The following is a 22069-nucleotide window of genomic DNA, read 5'->3' as shown; positions in this document are numbered from 1 at the left end:
ATTATCATGCCAATTTTTACCCAGTCAGATATTGTTGGTGCCGACAGGGTCACCACCACACGTCTAGGTCTCCCATATAGTTTTCTCTTGGGAAGAACATACATCTACTGACATGTTGACACTTATTCACATGTACCAAGTACCAATAGGAGTCGGTGGTGCCGAGAGAGTCATTCCCACAGCCGTTTGTGGCAGAGCTCTCAGCTTCAGATATGCCAACACACGTGTACCAAACACATTACCCTGGCTATAAGGGATAGACCCCAGTACATTCTGTCAGGGAAACACAGAAGGCGTTTACCAGCTCATTTCCACAGCACTCATTATATAATGTGCTTTTTATTTTTAACTTATAATGCACCAAACAACTGTGCCCACCCACTCGTTTTTCACTGTGATCTGTACAGCAGTGTTTTGGAAGGACCAGCGTCTCTGTGAGGAGAAAATGGTGCTGAAATGAGCTGTGAGGGGTAAGCCCCGCCCTCTGAATGGCACGCTTCAGCCCCGCTATTTCTTACATATATTTATACTAGGGGGTTAAATCTAGTGCCTGGGCACTTATATATTTGTTTGCCAGTCTCTGTTGATGATTTATATGCTGCCCAGGGCGCAACCCCCAACCCCCCGCGCCCTGCACCCTACAGTGCCTGTGTGTGTGGGAGCATGGCGCACAGCGCGGCCGCTGTGCGGTACCTCAAAGCCGTCACTGAAGTCTTCTGATCTTCTTCTACTCACCCGTCTTCTGACTTCTGGCTCTGCAAGGGGGGTGACGGCAGGCTCTGGGAACGGGCATCTAGGCGTACCTAGCGATCAGACCCTCTGGAGCTAATGGTGTCCATAGCCAAAGAAGCAGAGCCTTGAAACTCACAGAAGTAGATCTGCTTCTCTCCCCTAAGTCCCACGATGCAGGGAGACTGTTGCCAGCAGTGCTCCCTGAAAATAATAAACCTAACATAAAGTCTTTAAAGAGAAACTCAGTAGAGCTCCCCTGTGTGTGACCAGTCTCACTGGGCACATAATCTAAACTGGAGTCTGGAGGAGGGGCATAGAGGGAGGAGCCAGTTCACACCCATTCAAAAGTCTTAAAATGCCCATGTCTCCTGCGGATCCCGTCTATACCCCATGGTTCTTGAAGCGTCCCCAGCATCCTCTAGGACGTATGAGAAAAGAATATACAATAATTTGACAAAACCCAAATGTAACATCACAATGTATCAGTATAATATCTCCTTATACAGTGGATGTTCTAATCCCCTGTAATACCCTAACCTGGGCACAGGGTGGCGCATAACCTCAGCTGTCACCCGGATATACTTTTAACTCAAAGCATGTACTCAGTTCGGAGCTACTCTAAGTACAAAGAGGTCTCTTTAAATCTTTTGAAGTGTGAACACCCTACGAATTGCAGTCTCAAAATATAGCAGATAAAGCTAGTAATTGAAAGTCAATAGCAAAATAGAAATATATAGCACAGTCTTTAGGGTAGGGTAGCAGAGGTAAGCACAGTTCGTACATGCAGAGTAGCGACATCAGTTATACAGTATAGGGCAGCAATTCAGTCACTTCCCCTGAGAAAATGAGCATGTAACTACCTGACACACTTCACAGTTTAATTCAGAGTATTTGCCCAGTGCAGACATACAAGAGTAAGCTGGTAGCAAAAAAATTGCCTCAGGGTAGTACCATGCATACTTATGACAGAAAGCAGAGGCAGAGGATGAAGCAGAGTTGCATGGTATTGGAGGGTGCAATATAATTCCTGTGTTACGCTGTCTTTCACCACCAGGTAATTGTTGTAAACCTGAATAAAACTTTTCCTGTTCGTCATCACTGAGGCAGTTTAGAGTTCCTTTTGCTACCTGGCACGTGCCTTTCCTGAGGTAAAAAATATCCAAAAAGGGTCGTGCTGGTCATTAAATGGACTCCCCTGTTCAGATGTACAATATTGGATACTGCCCAGTACTCTTAATAGCTGTGTCTGCCAAGTAAAAGGAAGAGCGTCTTTCAGCTGTGTATGTGGAGCTGGGTGACTCTGGGTTTCTAACTGAGGGCATTAGCTGGAGTGTATGTGCGTCAGAGGTTTGTACCTGCTATCAGCGGCCTCACCCACTCCCCTCTATCACCTGAGACCTTTCCCGGCAGCTTCTCTTAGTACTGGGCAGGCTGGTGTCACTGCAGCGGCTGGCGGCTCTCACAGTGGTTTCCTCAGCGGTGGCTCCGCTCTCCACAGTGTGTCTCCTCAGCATCACCTCAGCGCAGTATCGCTCTCTGCGTTATTACCTCAGAGCACACACACTGGATGGTAACTCCGCCTTCTGCTCTGCAGGTCTGCACCTGGGTCCTAGCACTCCACAAGTTGCTGTAATTTGGTTGCTGGCGTTGCCTAGCAACCTAAGCAAGGGGAAGCTGTTAACCCTTTCAGCTTCACTGTGCCAGTGCTAGTGAGAAGTGAGGGTTCCTTTTAGGGAAAATGTAGGTGTCTCACCCAGGTTGTCTTCAGTATATGGGTGATGGTACCTATATAGCCACATATATCCCCATAAATCCAAGTTAATAGGATATCCATGTCAGAGTCACAAAGTGACTCTCTATTAGTATCACCCCCACTGATGTCATTGCAATAACATAAGGACTTTCATAGTCTGCAAGCGTTTTTATCAACCAGTTTATTTGGTATAATATTACCCACATGCAGATAGTTTGTGGTAGTCCCTTGGCAGATGTATGCAAATTTGCCGAATAATGAGGGTTCCACTTTAAATCCAGTAGGTGCAAGCAGGTTGGTATAAATGGAGATTTTGTACAGTCCAAAGAATGAATGAGTAGAATGGATTCCAAGCAGTATTTTCAGTGGATGGTGACTGGAGTCAACTTGAAGGCACAGGCTTGACTGGTTTCTCCGGGCAGATAAACCCCCAGTTTCCTCAGAGCTAATCTCCCAGACAAGCATACTGATACAGGTATGCAGTTACAAAACCGCCCATCGGGATCTAAGCGATCACAATACTGATGCCATTAGCCAGACAATACCGGCGAGGTAGGTGATTCTCCCTCTGTGGGTGTCCTTCTGAGGAAACTGGGTGCTTATCTGCCTGGAGAAACGCGTCAAGCCTGTGCCTTTACGTTGACTTCAGTCACCATCCACTGGAAACACTGCTTGGAATCCATTCACTTGTGCTAGAGTTATTTAACTTTACATGTTTTAATAAATATATGTTACTATTTTACATCATATCCATCTACTTTTTACATTTATTTATTGTGATAGATTAAACAACAGCACTGGTTTTCCACTTATCTCTGTAATATTACATTTCCTAGGGATTGACACCCCTTTACCAGCACCTCCTTAAGCAAGTCCTCACAAAGTAAATTGGTGAGTATATCTGGAAGCAAGAGTCCAGACCAAACACACACAGGATAGAAATGCAGCACAAGGCAAGAGCACGTTATTGCTAAACTGTGAATGCATACCTCCCAACTTCAATGTCTAGGGGCTTGTACGCTTGAGCAGCGTAGCCGCAAGCGACCCAGAAAAGGGATGTGGCCTCGGATTCAGTGGGTGTGGCCTCGCTTGAGTGAGCATGGCCTCATGGCACTGACCCATGGTCCGGCATATTGGATGGGGGGGGGGGGTGCCCAGAGCAGCCCCCTGCTCTCCTTCATTACTGAATAGGTGCTGTGTACGTAATCCAAACACTTAGCTTCTCTTAGGGCCGCTGCATATTTCTGAGGGTTAGCCGTGAAACCTGCAGACCTCAATGAGCCAATACCACCTCAACTTTTAGGAAGATGTGATGCCCAGTCTTGAGAGTATCATCTAGATAGGCTGCTGCATAAGTAGTATGAGGTTTCCACTACAATACTTAATGACCCTAGCAATGTATCCTCACCATGCTATAGTTTCAAATTTACACAATATATCTACTCTTCCTTCCTCCTCCTGGCCTGGGGGAGCTTGTAGTTCACAGGGCCCCTGCCAATGGGCAAAGAGCAATCGTAAGGATATTGCCTCCAGATCATGCGTTGTGTAATACAGCATGACCAAAACAAACTGGTGGCATCGAGCTGACTTTTTTAGGGGCCCAACCAAATCAATGGCGATTTGTTCAAAGGGCACCTGTATCAATGGTAGTTTAACAAGAAGGGCCAGGTGTGAGGGTTAAGGGCAGGCTCTTTCCGCAACCTTCTCCTGTACAGTATTCACTCTATATAGGCAATCATTTTTAACCACAAAGTAAAGTCTTCCGTCTGACATGGGACTACTCTAGGCACCTCGTTGACCTCTGCCACCTCCTTAAAGGCTTGTTCCACGGTAGCATCAATAACTTGGTCTTGTACAAAGTCCTGTAATGGAAATAGTCTTGGTACTGGTACTTCGTTGGGCACCGGACTGGGCTCAGTCGTGAGTTCCCCCAGGAGAACCGCTAATGGTCTTTCCGTGTTCTCTAACAAGTAGGATTTCCATGTTGCTTTGCTTGTGGTCTCAGGAGCAGTTTCCTGCAACGGCAATTCCACTGTTCTGAGGTGTAGATCTTGCTCTCGTGTGGGAATATCTAGTGGGACAGAAAGCCTGGTTGTTGACTCAAGTGCCAGTATGTCTGGTTGAGCTTGCTCCCAGATCACCTCCTGGAACAACAGAATGTCATATCCTAAGAAAAGTGGATATGGCAGCTTAATGGCTGTCCCTGCCACGGTCCACACTGTCTGGCCCCTGAGGGTGACTGGAAGGAGGGTCCTCTCATGTTCTTCAGATGTCCCATGAACAAACAGGACATTCACTTTTGGTAGGACGAGGACTGTTACTCGAAATTACCCATTGTCCTTCTGGGGAACATTCATATTACGGCACATGGGTACATTGGAACAACCCCCAAATCCCTCCCCCCCCCCCCCCCCCCTCCAGATTCCTGCAGCCCTGGGCATTCCATCCGGATGTGTCCAGGTTCCCCACATTTGAAACACATTAACTTAGCCAGCCTTTGATTCATTCACAGGCGTTTTCATCGTCGGCCCAGAGAGGTTCCTGAATAACCCCACATTTTGTCTTACCTCTCTCTCTGACTCTGTTATTGTATACTGGGCCTTATTCAGCTTAATTAGCAAAATCGCAGATCGGCCATCCGCACATGCACTACGAATGCTTTGCGAGTATGCGACCCGCAATTTGCAATCGTAGGTTGATTGACAGGTGACGGATGTTTGTAGGCGTACACATGGTGTTTGCAGGGAAAGATGTTGGAAAAATGCAGGCATGGCCGTTTTTGCGGAGTGCATTTGATGTCAGCTGCGATTACTGCAACTTAACACATGGCGCCCAGTGCAAACTGCATTCTCATTATTATGAGTAGCCCTGGGCCAACTCCAATTGTGGTTGATGATTGATTTTTGCGATGCATTCACAATTCTGCGGCTGCATTCACTGAATTGCAAATGCATCGGTGGACGGCTCTTGCTGTGCAATTCTATGCAGTTGCAGTTATGCTACAATCGCAGAACTGCAACTGAAGCAGAATGAGGTCCTCTTTTCTGATCTTTAATAAATATAATTAAAAAAAAGAAAATTCTTCCAAAATATGCAATAAATAGCTTATTTCACACACAAAACAAATCAATAATGATAATAATAATGCAAGGCAAAATTCCAGTCAAGAGCCTCCGTCTCATATGCCAATAATCATTTATTTGATGTCAGCCATAAGCCTTTTGATGATCATAGACTTTACCATTAGCACATAATAATAAACACTAGTTTTTGTCACTGAGCAAACAAATGAATGTTGTTTCTACGCTGTCAGAAAAGAGCAGTGTCCTGAAATTCCAGTAGTGACAGCAGAGAATGGGAAACGCAGACCATCATAGGAGATGCACTTCAGCATCTGTCAGAACAACAATGTTTTGACAGTTGCAGAGCTTCCTTTGTGCCTAGAAATACACAAAGTACTAATCATTGTTGTCTTTTCTTTTGGGACTTCCACTTGAGAGCATAGATAACACTGCAGATAAACCTGTAGTTGAGATCCTCAATGCAGCTAGTTGTTTGCAGGGCTGGCAACAAAACAGGGTCTGGTACACCCATTTTTAGTGCCCCATCTCTAGGTCTATAGCAGGCCATTTGGATTGAATGTCTGCCTTACCTATATGTGGTTTCTCTATGATGGAGAACCTCTGAAGAATTTGTTCTTCCCAGAGCAGATGGTGACTTCAGTCGGTATTCTCTATTCACGTAGGAGATCACATGGTTCGGAAGATGTCTGTTTGCAAAGGAATATAACCAATGTCATTGCCATATAGCCGAGGTTCTGCCAGATAATACAGTGTCCCTGCAGCCAGACCCCACAGTGTCCCTGCAGCAAGCCCCCGCAGTGTCCCTGCAGCCCTTACAGTGTCCCAGCCAGGGGTTAGAGTGTGTCAGAAATGGGGTAAACTGCATTCCATCAGTGGCAGCAGCATCTATATACAGCAAACAGAATGAGGTTGACCCAGGGCCAGATTAAGCCTTGGGAGTGCCCGGGGCAATTAAGACATGGGGAAGGTGGGGGATGTATATTAGATTGTGCATACCTTCCAACATGTCCCAATTCAGGAGAGACAAAATGCTCTCTACCTGGACTACCCTCTTAATATATGATTGATGTCACCTGTGTGAACTATTTAATTGATAAGAAACGTGTCTCAACACAGGTGCTTGCAATCATTAATTAAGAAGGAAGTCCAGGTAGAGAGCATTGTGTTCCTCCTGGAATGGGTCATGGTGGGAGGTATAAATTGTGTATATTGCATTTAAACCAATGGTGTATATTCGTTTTAAACTAATAGTTTTAATAATGCCTGGGTACTATTTATACAGTAGCTCCACCTAATTGAAAGACAACTATTTTATAACATTTTCTTGAAGTGGAACAAAGACAACTTAACCTTAAAATACAAAAAAAAAAAAAAAAATTATCTTGTCACATGCAAGAATAGCATCAGCCTCTGTACTACTTACACACTGGGACAGAACTCAGGAGGACTCTCTGTGTGTGTCTCGGTCTCAAGACCCAAAAAGTTTAGTTACATAAAAGTTGTGTCACTTACAGCTCTCTCCACCCTCCTATCTCTCCTCTAGTCAGAAAGCCCTGTCGGTAGCTCATGAAACATGATATTACTGTGTCTCTGCCTGCACTGCATACTGTCCTGCTCGCATTCTGGCTCTCACATTAAGAGGGAAAGCTAGTGATATCAGTGTGCTTTGGCCAGGGGGCCTCTGACAAATGGGGGACTGGGGTGCAGTATGCCCTGACATCCCCCCCTTGATCTGGATGGGGTGGGTGGCAGGGCTGTTTCCAGCCAATTTGGCTCCCAGTGCGAGATTTAAAAATGCGCCCCCCCATGACATAAAAAAATGTGCCCCCACACACACACACACACCTAGATAAAAAAACTTGCGTGCGCACCCGTCAAGGGGGCGTGGTCTCATTTAAATGGGTGTGGCCTCATTTAAATGGGCATGGCCTCGTCTGAAAAGACTACCTCACAATCCAGTTTTTGACCCTGCTCCAACAGATCACGACCAACACAGGGAAAAAAAAAATTCTACCATATTAAGCCCCACACAGTAATGCCTCCTGCACCATATTATACCACACACCGCAATGCCCTTGATACATTAAATCCCCACACTACGGCAGGCAAGAGTCCCCATTTCACACATTACGGCAGGTGTCCCCATTTTACACATTGAGAGAGAGAATACTTACAGAGGCGATTACCGCTCTTCGGCCCGCCTCACCAGTCGCTCCTCGCGCCGGCATTTCCCTCTTCCTAACTTGGATCCCCCTCTGTACTCCGCTTGCATCGTGACGTAACGACACAACCGCGTCATTCCGTGAAACTCCGCCCCCTGAGCGGGTTACTCGGGAAGAAATAGAAGGGGAAAGCAGGGAGCCACAGTTAGTGCCGCGGCGGGCGCCCAGTGCGTTTGCACTGCTCGCCTGCCCCAAGAAACGGCCCTGGTGGGTGGGTGGCGCTACAGGCAGCAGTTTCTAACTAGTTGGCCCACCTCCTCCAGTTCCTGGCATGCCTCCACTAGTCCCCTTCCTCTGGTGGCAGTGGCTGGAATGAGATTGGCGGCACAGTGATGTCATCAAGCCAGCGTGTCTGTGTCTCTTGTCCTGTGCACTGTGTGGACTCTCAGCAGCAGAAAGAGTCTGATTGTCTGAAAATTGCAGCTGCAGAGCTGCTGTGCTGATCTCTAATGCTATGGAAAGACTCAAATAGCACCAAAGGCAAGCAGGGGAGATCCCAGCTACATATGATTGCTTAGATGCTGCCACATTGTGCATCTTAAGGTAGGGACCCCTGCAAAAGTGCTATTGTTGGGAAGGGAGGGAATACCATCCACAGGTTATTAAAAGTGGAAAACCATTTTAATTTGTGTTACAGTACTTATCGTGTACTAATAATTTAATTAATCTAATGATGAAAGGAAATCATTGGTGAAAATACATGTAACTGGCACTACTGTGGCATAATGTGTATTAGCAGCACTACTACTGTGGGCATTATCTGTGAGTGGCACTACTACTGTGGACATTATGTGTGTAAGAGGTACTACTGTTGTGGGCATTATGTATAAGGGGCACTACTGTGTGGCATAACGTGTATAAGGGATACTACTGTGTGTCCTAATGTGAGTAAGGGTCACTACTATGTTTTTGTAATATGAATTAGGGGCACTATGTGTGGTGTAATAAAAATAAGATGTGCAACTGTGTGGTGAAATTTGCATTGGGGGGTACTATTGTGTGCCCACGGCCCTACCTTGTGAGACCAGCCCCCCTTTTTGTGCCACGCGCCTTTGACACTCTTTGTTCCTTTAGAAAGTATGGGAGTTAGATTACAAATTTATAGTTTGCAGGGGGGCGCTGAACACCCTAGCACCAGCTACATTTGTCTGTGGGCCCCACCAGGGGCATTATGTGTGTCAGGGTCACTACTATGAGTATTATGTGTAACAAGCACCACTACTGTGGGCATTGTGTATAAGGGCACTACTGTGTAGTGTAACATGTATAAGGGATACTACTGTGTAGTGTAACGTGAATAAGTGACATTACTGTGTGATGTAATGTGAATATGGGGCACTATTGTGTGTTCTAACGTAAGTAAGGGTCACTACTATGTGGTGTAATATGAATGGGGGCACTACATGTGGTGTAATGGGTATAAGATTGTGCAACTGTGTGTCATAATTTGAATTGGGGGTAATATTGTGTGACCATACCCCTACCTTGTGAGACTACACTACTTTTTTTTTGTGCCGCGCGCCTTTGGTGCACATTGTTTCTCTAGAAAGTATGGAAGGTAGAGTACAAATTTATAGTTTGATGGGGGCGCCAAACACCCTAGCACCAGCCCTGGATCCACCTAATGGGGGTGGGTGGGGGGGGTGTAAGTAGTGGGGGAAAGGAGTTCCGCTAGAGTCTTCAGGCTGCCCGCAGTGGCTCCTCTGGAGTCCTTCAACTGTGGGGTGAGTTTTGTTGCAGCGCTGCATGATGTCATGTGCCGCAATAAACAAAAAAAAAACATAACCCGTTATTGCACTTGGACACCTCTACCGCCGGTGCAAAACAGCTATAGTTCAGCTGCCTGGTTAGCACATACACCAGTCACAGCTAAGTTTCTCTGTGGACTCTACCGGGAACCCCTAGAACCTTGGGCCTGGTACAGCTGTACCTTTAGTCCCCTGCTGTCGCCAGGCCTGGTTGTTTGACATTCAGTGGAAATTATAATAATATGCTTGAGCGCTGCACCTGTATGTGTGCTGTGATGTGCTGGCGTAATATTTATGGTATTTGTTGCAAATGGCAACACTGATAACGTAGGTAGTGATTGATTCAATTGATTGGGTCACATTGCCCTATGAATTGATCATATATATTTGGGTCACATTTAAAATAGATGATATGGACCTATATGATCTGACATTGGGGGTAATTCCAAGTTGATCGCAGCAGGAATTCTGTTAGCAATTGGGCAAAACCATATGCACTGCAGGGGAGGCAGATTTAACATGTGCAGAGAGAGTTAGATTTGGGTGTGGTGTGTTCAATCTGCAATCTAATTTGCAGTGTAAAAATAAAGCAGCCAGTATTTACCCTGCACAGAAACAAAATAACCCACCCAAATCTAACTCTTTCTGCACATGTTATATCTGCCTCCCCTGCAGTGCACATGGTTTTGCCCAACTGCTAAAAAATTTCCTGCTGCGATCAACTTGGAATTACCCCCCTTAGTGTAGATTCTAGCATCCTGCACCTATTCAGTGAGGAGGGCATATTTTAATTTTGAAGGGCAAAGTTTTGAATGAGATTTATCGCTACAGTTACTGCAGCTATACCCCACGCCTGCAATACCGCACTGTAGAGAGCAAACCATTGCTCCCTACAGCAATATTGTGTCGATGTTGTTCGACAATGTTCAGGACAATGGGGGTAATTCCAAGTTGATTGCAGCAGGAAATTTTTTAGCAGGGGGGGAGGGGGGCAGATATAACATTTGCAGAGAGAGTTAGATTTGGGTGGGTTATTTTGTTTCTGTGCAGGGTAAATACTGGCTGCTTTATTTTACACTGCAATTTAGATTGCAGATTGAACTCACCACACCCAAATCTAATCTCTCTGCACATGTTATATCTGCCCCCCCTGCAGTGCACATGGGGGGTCATTCCGAGTTGTTCGCTCGTTATTTTTTTTCCGCAACGGAGCGATTAGTCGCGAATGCGCATGCGCAATGTCCGCAGTGCGACTGCACCAAGTAAATTTGCTATGCAGTTAGGAATTTTACTCACGGCATTACGAGGTTTTTTCTTCGTTCTGGTGATCGGAGTGAGATTGACAGGAAGTAGGTGTTTCTAGGCGGAAACTGGCCGTTTTATGGGTGTGTGCGAAAAAACGCTACCGTTTCCGGGAAAAACGCAGGAGTGGCTGGAGAAACGGAGGAGTGTCTGGGCGAACGCTGGGTGTGTTTGTGACGTCAAACCAGGAACGACAAGCACTGAACTGATCGCAGATGCCGAGTAAGTTTGAAGCTACTCAGAAACTGCTAAAAGGGTGTGTAATCGCAATTTTGAGAATCTTTCGTTCGCAATTTTACTATGCTAAGATTCACTCCCAGTAGGCGGCGGCTTAGCGTGTGCAAAGCTGCTAAAAGCAGCTTGCGAGCGAACAACTCGGAATGAGGGCCATGGTTTTGCCCAACTGCTAAAAAATTTCCTGCTGCGATCAACTTGCAATTACCCCCAATGGGGGTAATTCTGAGTTGATCGCAACAGCAAGTTTGTTAGCAATTGGGCAAAACCATGTGCACTGCAGGGGGGGCAGATATAACATGTGCAGAGAGAGTTAGATTTGGGTGGGTTATTTTGTTTCTGTGCAGGGTAAATGCTGACTGCTTTATTTTTACACTGCAAATTAGATTGCAGATTGAACACACCCCACCCAAATCTAACTCTCTCTGCACATGTTAAATCTGCCTCCCCTGCAGTGCACATGGTTTTGCCCAATTGCTAACAAAATTCCTGCTGCGATCAACTTGGAATTACCCCCAATATCGGCACTATTGCTTAACCACTGGTGTAGTCAGCGGTGGGAAAGTACAGTCATACAGTTTATGTCCAGAAGATATGTCCAGTTCAGAGTAGATACTGTAGGTAGCGGGAGTAAAACGGAGAGAGAGCACTGGTATGCTCACTATACCATGTCCATCATAGAGATGAGCGGGTTCGGTTTCTCTGAATCCGAACCCGCCAGAACTTCATGGTTTTTTTCACGGGTCCGAGCAGACTCGGATCTTCCCGCCTTGCTCGGTTAACCCGAGCGCGCCCGAACGTCATCATGACGCTGTCGGATTCTCGCGAGGCTCGGATTCTATCGCGAGACTCGGATTCTATATAAGGAGCCGCGCGTCGCCGCCATTTTCACACGTGCATTGAGATTGATAGGGAGAGGACGTGGCTGGCGTCCTCTCCATTTAGATTATAAGAGACTGAGAGAGATTTACTGGAGCTGACTAGGAGGAGTACTGTTACTGTAGAAGTGTAGAGACTGAGTGGAGAGAGTTTACTAGTGAGGACAGTGCAGTTTACTTTATAATCCGTTCTCTGCCTGAAAAAAGCGATACACAGCACACAGTGACTCAGTCACATACCATATCTGTGTGCACTGCTCAGGCTCAGGCCAGTGTGCTGCATCATCTATTATCTATATATAATATTATATATATCTGTCTGACTGCTCAGCTCACACAGCTTATAATTGTGGGGGAGACTGGGGAGCACTACTGCAGTGCCAGTTATAGGTTATAGCAGGAGCCAGGAGTACATAATATATTATATAGTGAGTGACCACCAGACACACAGTGCAGTTTATTTAATATATCCGTTCTCTGCCTGAAAAAAGCGATACACACAGTGACTCAGTCAGTCACATACCATATCTGTGTGCACTGCTCAGGCTCAGGCCAGTGTGCTGCATCATCTATTATCTATATATAATATTATATATATCTGTCTGACTGCTCAGCTCACACAGCTTATAATTGTGGGGGAGACTGGGGAGCACTACTGCAGTGCCAGTTATAGGTTATAGCAGGAGCCAGGAGTACATAATATATTATATAGTGAGTGACCACCAGACACACAGTGCAGTTTATTTAATATATCCGTTCTCTGCCTGAAAAAAGCGATACACACAGTGACTCAGTCAGTCACATACCATATCTGTGTGCACTGCTCAGGCTCAGGCCAGTGAGCTGCATCATCTATTATCTATATATAATATTATATATATCTGTCTGACTGCTCAGCTCACACAGCTTATAATTGTGGGGGAGACTGGGGAGCACTACTGCAGTGCCAGTTATAGGTTATAGCAGGAGCCAGGAGTACATAATATATTATATAGTGAGTGACCACCAGACACACAGTGCAGTTTATTTAATATATCCGTTCTCTGCCTGAAAAAAGCGATACACACAGTGACTCAGTCAGTCACATACCATATCTGTGTGCACTGCTCAGGCTCAGGCCAGTGTGCTGCATCATCTATATATATTATATATCTGTCTGACTGCTCAGCTCACACAGCTTATAATTGTGGGGGAGACTGGGGAGCACTACTGCAGTGCCAGTTATAGGTTATAGCAGGAGCCAGGAGTACATATTATATTAAAATTAAACAGTGCACACTTTTGCTGCAGGAGTGCCACTGCCAGTGTGACTGACCAGTGACCTGACCACACTGACCACCAGTATAGTTAGTAGTATACTTATATTGTGATTGCCTGAAAAAGTTAAACACTCGTCGTGTGACTTCACTTGTGTGTTTTTTTTTTTTTTATTCTATAAAAATAAAACTCATTCTGCTGACAGACAGTGTCCAGCAGGTCCGTCATTATATAATATATAATATATACCTGTCCGGCTGCAGTAGTGATATATATATATTTTTTATATCATTTATCATCCAGTCGCAGCAGACACAGTACGGTAGTTCACGGCTGTGGCTACCTCTGTGTCTCTGCACTCGGCAGGCAGTCCGTCCATAATTGTAATACCACCTAACCGTGGATTTTTTTCATTCTTCTTTATACATACATAGTTACATAGACATCTTCTCTTTATCAACCAGTCTATATTAGCTGCAGACACAGTACAGTACGGTAGTTCACGGCTGTGGCTACCTCTGTGTCTGCACTCGGCAGGCAGTCCGTCCATAATTGTATACCACCTAACCGTGGTTTTTTTTCATTCTTCTTTATACATGCATAGTTACATAGACATCTTCTCTTTATCAACCAGTCTATATTAGCTGCAGACACAGTACAGTACGGTAGTTCACGGCTGTGGCTACCTCTGTGTCTGCACTCGGCAGGCAGTCCGTCCATAATTGTATACCACCTAACCGTGGATTTTTTTCAGTCTTCTTTATACATACATAGTTACATAGACATCTTCTCTTTATCAACCAGTCTATATTAGCTGCAGACACAGTACAGTACGGTAGTTCACGGCTGTGGCTACCTCTGTGTCTGCAGTCGGCAGGCAGTCCATAATTGTATACTAGTATCCATCTCCATTGTTTACCTGAGGTGCCTTTTAGTTGTGCCTATTAAAATATGGAGAACAAAAATGTTGAGGTTCCAAAATTAGGGAAAGATCAAGATCCACTTCCACCTCGTGCTGAAGCTGCTGCCACTAGTCATGGCCGAGACGATGAAATGCCAGCAACGTCGTCTGCCAAGGCCGATGCCCAATGTCATAGTACAGAGCATGTCAAATCCAAAACACCAAATATCAGAAAAAAAAGGACTCCAAAACCTAAAATAAAATTGTCGGAGGAGAAGCGTAAACTTGCCAATATGCCATTTACCACACGGAGTGGCAAGGAACGGCTGAGGCCCTGGCCTATGTTCATGGCTAGTGGTTCAGCTTCACATGAGGATGGAAGCACTCAGCCTCTCGCTAGAAAAATGAAAAGACTCAAGCTGGCAAAAGCAGCACAGCAAAGAACTGTGCATTCTTCGAAATCCCAAATCCACAAGGAGAGTCCAATTGTGTCGGTTGCGATGCCTGACCTTCCCAACACTGGACGTGAAGAGCATGCGCCTTCCACCATTTGCACGCCCCCTGCAAGTGCTGGAAGGAGCACCCGCAGTCCAGTTCCTGATAGTCAGATTGAAGATGTCAGTGTTGAAGTACACCAGGATGAGGAGGATATGGGTGTTGCTGGCGCTGGGGAGGAAATTGACCAGGAGGATTCTGATGGTGAGGTGGTTTGTTTAAGTCAGGCACCCGGGGAGACACCTGTTGTCCGTGGGAGGAATATGGCCGTTGACATGCCAGGTGAAAATACCAAAAAAATCAGCTCTTCGGTGTGGAGGTATTTCACCAGAAATGCGGACAACAGGTGTCAAGCCGTGTGTTCCCTTTGTCAAGCTGTAATAAGTAGGGGTAAGGACGTTAACCACCTCGGAACATCCTCCCTTATACGTCACCTGCAGCGCATTCATAATAAGTCAGTGACAAGTTCAAAAACTTTGGGTGACAGCGGAAGCAGTCCACTGACCAGTAAATCCCTTCCTCTTGTAACCAAGCTCACGCAAACCACCCCACCAACTCCCTCAGTGTCAATTTCCTCCTTCCCCAGGAATGCCAATAGTCCTGCAGGCCATGTCACTGGCAATTCTGACGAGTCCTCTCCTGCCTGGGATTCCTCCGATGCATCCTTGCGTGTAACGCCTACTGCTGCTGGCGCTGCTGTTGTTGCCGCTGGGAGTCGATGGTCATCCCAGAGGGGAAGTCGTAAGCCCACTTGTACTACTTCCAGTAAGCAATTGACTGTTCAACAGTCCTTTGCGAGGAAGATGAAATATCACAGCAGTCATCCTACTGCAAAGCGGATAACTGAGGCCTTGACAACTATGTTGGTGTTAGACGTGCGTCCGGTATCCGCCGTTAGTTCACAGGGAACTAGACAATTTATTGAGGCAGTGTGCCCCCGTTACCAAATACCATCTAGGTTCCACTTCTCTAGGCAGGCGATACCGAGAATGTACACGGACGTCAGAAAAAGACTCACCAGTGTCCTAAAAAATGCAGTTGTACCCAATGTCCACTTAACCACGGACATGTGGACAAGTGGAGCAGGGCAGGGTCAGGACTATATGACTGTGACAGCCCACTGGGTAGATGTATGGACTCCCGCCGCAAGAACAGCAGCGGCGGCACCAGTAGCAGCATCTCGCAAACGCCAACTCTTTCCTAGGCAGGCTACGCTTTGTATCACCGCTTTCCAGAATACGCACACAGCTGAAAACCTCTTACGGCAACTGAGGAAGATCATCGCGGAATGGCTTACCCCAATTGGACTCTCCTGTGGATTTGTGGCATCGGACAACGCCAGCAATATTGTGTGTGCATTAAATATGGGCAAATTCCAGCACGTCCCATGTTTTGCACATACCTTGAATTTGGTGGTGCAGAATTTTTTAAAAAACGACAGGGGCGTGCAAGAGATGCTGTCGGTGGCCAGAAGAATTGCGGGACACTTTCGGCGTACAGGCACCACGTACAGAAGACTGGAGCACCACCAAAAACTACTGAACCTGCCCTGCCATCATCTGAAGCAAGAAGTGGTAACGAGGTGGAATTCAACCCTCTATATGCTTCAGAGGTTGGAGGAGCAGCAAAAGGCCATTCAAGCCTATACAATTGAGCACGATATAGTAGGTGGAATGCACCTGTCTCAAGCGCAGTGGAGAATGATTTCAACGTTGTGCAAGGTTCTGATGCCCTTTGGACTTGCCACACGTGAAGTCAGTTCAGACACTGCCAGCCTGAGTCAGGTCATTCCCCTCATCAGGCTTTTGCAGAAGAAGCTGGAGACATTGAAGGAGGAGCTAACACGGAGCGATTCCGCTAGGCATGTGGGACTTGTGGATGGAGCCCTTAATTCGCTTAACAAGGATTCACGGGTGGTCAATCTGTTGAAATCAGAGCACTACATTTTGGCCACCGTGCTCGATCCTAGATTTAAAGCCTACCTTGGATCTCTCTTTCCGGCAGACACAAGTCTGCTGGGGTTGAAAGACCTGCTGGTGACAAAATTGTCAAGTCAAGCGGAACGCGACCTGTCAACATCTCCTCCTTCACATTCTCCCGCAACTGGGGGTGCGAGGAAAAGGCTCAGAATTCCGAGCCCACCCGCTGGCGGTGATGCAGGGCAGTCTGGAGCGACTGCTGATGCTGACATCTGGTCCGGACTGAAGGACCTGACAACGATTACGGACATGTCGTCTACTGTCACTGCATATGATTCTCTCAACATTGATAGAATGGTGGAGGATTATATGAGTGACCGCATCCAAGTAGGCACGTCACACAGTCCGTACTTATACTGGCAGGAAAAAGAGGCAATTTGGAGGCCCTTGCACAAACTGGCTTTATTCTACCTAAGTTGCCCTCCCACAAGTGTGTACTCCGAAAGAGTGTTTAGTGCCGCCGCTCACCTTGTCAGCAATCGGCGTACGAGGTTACATCCAGAAAATGTGGAGAAGATGATGTTCATTAAAATGAATTATAATCAATTCCTCCGCGGAGACATTGACCAGCAGCAATTGCCTCCACAAAGTACACAGGGAGCTGAGATGGTGGATTCCAGTGGGGACGAATTGATAATCTGTGAGGAGGGGGATGTACACGGTGATATATCGGAGGGTGAAGATGAGGTGGACATCTTGCCTCTGTAGAGCCAGTTTGTGCAAGGAGAGATTAATTGCTTCTTTTTTGGGGGGGGTCCAAACCAACCCGTCATATCAGTCACAGTCGTGTGGCAGACCCTGTCACTGAAATGATGGGTTGGTTAAAGTGTGCATGTCCTGTTTTGTTTATACAACATAAGGGTGGGTGGGAGGGCCCAAGGACAATTCCATCTTGCACCTCTTTTTTCTTTTCTTTTTCTTTGCATCATGTGCTGATTGGGGAGGGTTTTTTGGAAGGGACATCCTGCGTGACACTGCAGTGCCACTCCTAGATGGGCCCGGTGTTTGTGTCGGCCACTAGGGTCGCTAATCTTACTCACACAGTCAGCTACCTCATTGCGCCTCTTTTTTTCTTTGCGTCATGTGCTGTTTGGGGAGGGTTTTTTGGAAGGGACATCCTGCGTGACACTGCAGTGCCACTCCTAGATGGGCCCGGTGTTTGTGTCGGCCACTAGGGTCGCTAATCTTACTCACACAGCTACCTCATTGCGCCTCTTTTTTTCTTTGCGTCATGTGCTGTTTGGGGAGGGTTTTTTGGAAGGGCCATCCTGCGTGACACTGCAGTGCCACTCCTAGATGGGCCCGGTGTTTGTGTCGGCCACTAGGGTCGCTAATCTTACTCACACAGCTACCTCATTGCGCCTCTTTTTTTCTTTGCGTCATGTGCTGTTTGGGGAGGGTTTTTTGGAAGGGCCATCCTGCGTGACACTGCAGTGCCACTCCTAGATGGGCCCGGTGTTTGTGTCGGCCACTAGGGTCGCTAATCTTACTCACACAGCTACCTCATTGCGCCTCTTTTTTTCTTTGCGTCATGTGCTGTTTGGGGAGGGTTTTTTGGAAGGGACATCCTGCGTGACACTGCAGTGCCACTCCTAGATGGGCCCGGTGTTTGTGTCGGCCACTAGGGTCGCTTATCTTACTCACACAGCGACCTCGGTGCAAATTTTAGGACTAAAAATAATATTGTGAGGTGTGAGGTATTCAGAATAGACTGAAAATGAGTGTAAATTATGGTTTTTGAGGTTAATAATACTTTGGGATCAAAATGACCCCCAAATTCTATGATTTAAGCTGTTTTTTAGTGTTTTTTGAAAAAAACACCCGAATCCAAAACACACCCGAATCCGACAAAAAAAATTCGGTGAGGTTTTGCCAAAACGCGTTCGAACCCAAAACACGGCCGCGGAACCGAACCCAAAACCAAAACACAAAACCCGAAAAATTTCAGGCGCTCATCTCTAGAGTGCTGCAGTGTCACCCAGTGTGGTCTCTGGAGGGGTGACAACCTAAGCAGACTCACTGACGGGTCCATTCGCCGTTACCTGCGCTCTCTGTTGAGATATGGACTGCCTGAAATGGCACCCAACAGCCTAGAAAACAGGTGTAGGATGTTGCAGGTGGCTGGCGTCTTGCTTTCTAAACCACCAGGAGTGTCCTGAAGACTCTCTGGTAGTCAGCTTTTTTCTTGTCCTGGCAGCCCTGACCCGGGGACGTGACATCAGGACGTGTGATGTTCGGGAGCAGGGCCGGCACAGGTGGTAAATCACCATGCTATGGCCCTGAGGATGTGGGGGCATGTTGAAGTGACAAAAAAAAAACAGCAGGGGTAGTGTCATAGAACATAGAAGTGAACAGTGAGGGATGTATTTAGCCCACTACAATATGTGGCCATCAGTTCTGCACTGGGGGCTAGTACACTAGTACTAAATTATAATGCACGAGTAGTGACTTCACATGAATCATGTGGCCGGTTGTGTAGAAGTGTAGCCTTTGGCTCTCCTGCTATTTTGGAACATGTTCTGGCTTGATTTCTGTCAAGACCTGCTGTGCTTTGTAGTTCCACAGCACTGAAGAGTGAAGAGTCCCAGGCACCAATATGAGTAATATGTCATGGACTGAAGGCCATCTCCCTTTAGTTTTGCATTGAGCCCTTTCTACATAACCCCTATAGCTTCTCCCAAGCAGTGCAGGGGAATGGAGACTATCTATGTGGGAAGCTTGCCTTGCTGTACAAAGGAAATACATTATGTAATTGCAAGTCTGTCTCTTAAAAAAGATATGTGCCAAAAGCTACAATTTAATTTTTTGGAAAGCAATATAATGTTTAATAGGGCTTATCTGAACTTCCATAATCCAGATCACTATGGAGATTAATTAGTTTTATGCTTTTAAAAGCAAGAGATCCGCATACATATTTGGGACTTATGTATCATGAACAGTCCCCTTGTGGTCATATGCAACTGTTTGTTTTAATGTGCAGTGAAATAAAAATAAAACCCTTATCACAGTTTATTGTGAAATTCTTGTCTGGGCAGCTCATCCATACTCTGTAATAATGGCCTAAAGCAGTAAAACTTAACTTTCATTTCTACTAGATTGGAATAAAAAGGTTTAAATATAGTAAAAATTAAGTCAGTGGCGTCACTGGAGTCTGTGTCACCCAGCCCACTAAACAGAGTGCTGGCATGCCAGAGATGCTGGACTGCCCCCAGAGGCTCTCCCTACAGTGCTGGCTTCTCAGTGACCAGGTGCAGGGTGCTGCATGGTAATATCACAGTGCAGCACCTGGCTCCTGGTCACTGAGGAGGAGTTGGCATTTTGGTGTCACTACAGAGTGTTGCCCTGTGCGGTCCGCAATCCCTGCTGCATCCCTAGTGACGTCACTTGGAAAGTTAAAGTAAAAAAATTAGAACCCCTATATACATTACAAAATGCTTTATTCAATGAAGTGATTACATTATTTTAATCAGAATAGGTATCAGGGAGTACACATGGGTAAGTATTCACTCCCAAAGGCCAGTACATTTTACTGCTTTCAGGGATAATGCTATAGGGCAAAAATGATTCAAATCAGAAGATTGCACTTAACTCCACATCGCTTCTGACTGGTGGCCAGCAGGACTCCAGCAGAAGAGGAGAAGGAAGTAAAGTTATAAACAGCTGCTTCTGCATAATTTAAGTTGGTGATAAGTTTGATAAATAGTAATACTAGAAAGTTAAACCCAAGTCCTAATTCTGCATACTTAATTAATGTACATTAAGAAAATAGCCAACAGATGGCGCCATAGCACAATTTAAACTGATGCTCATTTTTATTATTAACACCAGTTACCAGCCTGTCAGAATGATGAAACAACATAACAGTAATGTCAGCGTCGGCAGCTGTGCGCGCCGGATGGAGCAACACTTGAATTGCTCTGTCAGGCACCATCTAGTAGCCTCCAGCATGCAAAACACTTTTATAATAATTTCCCCCCATAGGGGTGAGGAGCAGCATTAGCCTTTTATTATATAGGATTTATCGGATGCGTTTATGTGACCACTGGTCACTATACCGACGCCGGGATCCCAAGCGGTGAACAGCCCGATGGTCGGCATGCCGACCAACAGGGACTAATAGAGTGAGAATAGAACCTGTGGCGAGCACAGGCAAGAAAATTTGGCACAATGTGCATGCACAGTGAGAGTTTGCAGGTCCCAATTGAATGGTATTGGGTTAGTGATGCCCATTGCAGTGTAAAGCCCCCGTGCCCTAAAAGGGGCTTCCTTTTTCATGCTGGGCTGCCCTCAAAGACTCATTTGACTACACTGCCGGCTCCTAAACAGTGACAGGTGCCAACTGCTACACGTAATGTCACAGTGCAGCACTCAGCACCTGTCACTGAGGAGGAGTCCGCATTTTGGTGTCACCCCTTGGAGGGTGACACCCAGGTGTGACCTGCACCCTTCTACTGACGCCACTGTTTAAGGTAATGCCATATCAAGCTTTCCGCCGCTTAGTAAATAGATGAGACACTGAGGATGGGTTGGGTACGGGATCCCGGTGGTCAGGATCCCAGCGGTCAGAATACGGATGCCAGGATCCCGACCGCCAGAATGCCGGCAGGGGTGCAAGCACAATGAAGCCCCTTGCAGGCTCACTGTGCTTGCCACGCTGCGGACTCGGTGGCTCACTTTGCTTGCCACAAGTTCTATTCCCACTCCATGGGTGTTGTGGACACCCAGGAGTGGGAATAGCTGTGGTGGCGCTGCCGGCATTCTGGCGATCGGGATCCCAGCGTTGGTATTCTAATTACATCCCCTGAGGATAAATTAACAAACTAAAAGATAGGAACTGCAAGAGAAATCAATGGTTTCTCTGTGTTGTCTGATTTCTTAAACAGGAGGAAGCAGTGATAACTCCTCTCTGTGGCACAAAAGACAGAGAAAGGGGATATCACTGCTTTTATAAATAGATCCCTAAATATTGTCCGTAACTAGGTGTGTGCGGAGGGGACACCGCACACAGCGCTACAGGGTAGGCGGCACTTATCAATTATCTGTTTTAATTACTTTCATTTGCAGCTTCCCCCCCTTTTTGAAGCACAGCATCTCCAGGCCGCCACTGTCTCCTACCCTGACCCCTTCTGTAGCTAATACCTACACAACATTCATGAACTCAACTTGAGATTTCTTTGTTATTCAGTCACACTGTCCTTTATTACATTTCAAGTTGCTGATATACACGGGGTTCTATCCCCTTGCCTGTGGCATTGCAATCAGACTATCTATTCATTGAGCCATCTGCCCTTGCATAGAAAGTTAGATAATTCTAAACTAGAGAATTCTAACTATTTGAAGCTTACCTTGTACTTTGTGAAAAAAATGATCAGCATTGCGGCTGAGCAGATCTATGTAGTGTGTGGCTGCAAGAGATTGGATGTGTAGCTGAACACTACATAGATCTGCTCAATTGCAATGCTGATTATTTTTTTACAAAACACCA

The 22069-nt window shown here is 46.3% G+C and overlaps 1 protein-coding gene across 1 annotated transcript in view; it reads left to right on the top strand.

Annotated features, from left to right (window-relative positions):
• The window catches only part of KLHDC8A (kelch domain containing 8A), a 92443-nt gene that overhangs the window by 15560 nt on the left and 54814 nt on the right, over nt 1-22069 (top strand). The window lies entirely within an intron of this gene.

The sequence above is a fragment of the Pseudophryne corroboree genome, chromosome 2 (assembly GCF_028390025.1).
Source record: "Pseudophryne corroboree isolate aPseCor3 chromosome 2, aPseCor3.hap2, whole genome shotgun sequence".
Lineage (NCBI taxonomy): Eukaryota > Metazoa > Chordata > Amphibia > Anura > Myobatrachidae > Pseudophryne > Pseudophryne corroboree.
The sequence above is the reverse complement of the archived record's forward strand: the minus strand, read 5'-3'. Positions and strand labels throughout refer to the sequence as shown.